Here is a 2,583-nt window from a genome sequence, read left to right as displayed (position 1 = left end):
TATAGGAAAGAGAAGGTTCAAGAACGATTGGAGAATGAGGGTCTGGTTGTTTGATGCGTTGGTGTGGGCGGTGTTGTGTTATGGTGTGGAGATCTGGGGATGCAAGGAACATAGGAAAGTAGAGAGTATAAATGAGCGATTCCTGAGGTGGGTAATGGGGATTAGCTGGAGTTGCCCAGGATATATGTTAAAAGAAGAGTTAGGAAGAGAAAATATGGTTACTAGACAAATTAAGAGAGCATGGAGGTTTGAAGAGAAGCTAAACAGGGGAGAGGGAAGTAAAATTGCACAAGCATGTTTCGGCGAAATTCGGAACAAGGAAGCGAGAGGTAATGTGGGAAATTCAAAACGGGAGGAAGAAAGGAGAAAAATGAGAAGGGTGTGTAATATTCGAGAAGGGGTTATGGAGTGGCAGGGCATAGAGTTGGAGCTATTGGTTAAACAAGGAGAAGAGAGATGGACAAAGATTATATATTCGAGGTACAATAGATGGTATATGATGGTCAAAGGGTTGACGGAACCAGAATATCTGCAAAAAATAAAAAAGGAAGAAAAATGGAGTAGGGTTGCACGGTTCAGAATGGGAGAAGGAGTGAGAGCATGCAGATATTGGATGAATTAAGATGAGAATTTATGCAGAGTATGTGGATACGAAATGGAGTCATGGGCACATGTATTAGAGAGATGTACAGGAGAGGAAGAGGGACAGTTGAGTGTGGATGAGTGTGTAAGATGGATCTTGGAAGGTACTGGACAGGGAGTGATGTGGATGAAGAAATTAGATGAAGTAAGGGAAAGCAAGGGAGTAGGGCACTGCCAAGCGGGTGAGCCTGAAAAGAGACGGTGAAAAACGAAAATTGTTTTCAATATCGTGGAAAATGCATTTTTTTTATTGTAAGAGGAAACGGAAGCCCTGGAAGCTCGCTCATTTTAGGAATTAATATCACTACTGTTACTATTGTTTATCCTACGTAATGCGAAAGAGTAGAATATAAGTAGTAGTTAAGTTAGACTAAGGATGGAATTGTTAAGATATGTACAGGGAGCGGGGGCCCTCAAACCCGTAAAAGGGAGAGATTAAATACATACATACATACTAAGGCATGCAGCACTAAATTTAAAATATTTTAGACCCAGAAGTCTTGTCTCCTATATCTATTTACATAAAGTCAATTATATTTGCCTCTTCGCAATAAGCCTCATGATTCTAAGGTAACTCGGGATTTCAAAACCTGAATAAATTTGAGGAGCAGCTAGATCGTCATTCGTGAGGTCGAGAGAGCTCGGATTCCTGCTCATACATTCTCGGCTTTAGACGAGGCTGGGCTACGCAGCATTCAACAGAGCCGACTCACCGACACACTACGTTTAAATATGTCGCTCCCAGATGGAAGAATGGTGGGGGCCGAAAAATCCCCCAAGCGGAGGTGTGAAAACCGTGCCGAAAGCTGAATGGCACCTGGGTGAGGCATCTAGAAAGGTTACTCTGGGATACCGGGCGACCTTTCAGAGTGCGCAGCCTTATCCTTGCATGCGGGGCTCTACAAGGATAGACGAACCCCTTTCCCTAGCTTCTCGTGGGAACAAGAATGACAACACCAAACATAGTTGTAGTAAGTGCGGTTCAAAACAACAGAACGCGCAGGGCTCCCGACATTAGGTCGGCCAACAATGCCGACCAATCTAGAGCTGGGGGAGCCAATGAAAATGGATTCAATGCGATGGATCGGCGGGTTCTCGCGACCTTTGGGTGGACGGAGCAACTGAATCACGACTTGCTAGAGTGCTACGATGCAAGTGTGGCCCGTGAACGAGGTTACATGGCACGGCTGCATGCTCTGTGGTGCGAGAAACACCCGGAGCTATCGTACTTTTCATAGTAAAGTCTGCGTAACCATGCTGAACCACTCCATAAAAGGGGCTATGTAAGCGGAACGCCTACTCTACCACAGCTAGGACAAGCCGGCAATAACGAAAGAGAGGCGACACTAAGACCAACCACGGTCAGGCATCCAATAGATGAAAAGCGATGCTTTACGACCCGGAGAAACAACACCAAGGTTTCTCTCAAACCTAAAGATCTGGCTGAAATGGATGGCGAGCTTCGTGGACGTTTCTCCGGTGAATCCGACCTCTGGGCTATCAATTATTGTGTGTATAATGCAGCGAGAGCTTTGGCCGATGCGAACCGTAAAACAAAACCAACGGCTGATCATAAGACCAAAAGACGAATGCATCAACTTGCCATAAAGATAGACTGGGCAAGACAGTACGCGTCCCGCATTCAATGTGTGATTGACTACATCACATCTGGCAGAAATTTTACCGCCAAGGTTCGAAAGTTCGCGCATGAACTACGGACCCGTTATCACACACTTAAAAAGTGAAAGCTGCTGACCATCAGGCAGCATATTGTTGAGAGAATACGTATACTATCTGACTCTAAGAGAAGTCTAGAGCGGAGGGAGAGGTGGGTCAGAGAAAATCAACAGTTTCTCTCTGACCCATCTCGACTCTTCCAAGACCCTCCAGTTACTGTCGAACACCCACCCAAACCAGAGGAGGTCGAAGTATTTTGGCGAG

This window comes from Belonocnema kinseyi, chromosome 9 (assembly GCF_010883055.1).
Source record: "Belonocnema kinseyi isolate 2016_QV_RU_SX_M_011 chromosome 9, B_treatae_v1, whole genome shotgun sequence".
Lineage (NCBI taxonomy): Eukaryota > Metazoa > Arthropoda > Insecta > Hymenoptera > Cynipidae > Belonocnema > Belonocnema kinseyi.
This window is presented reverse-complemented; position numbering follows the sequence as displayed.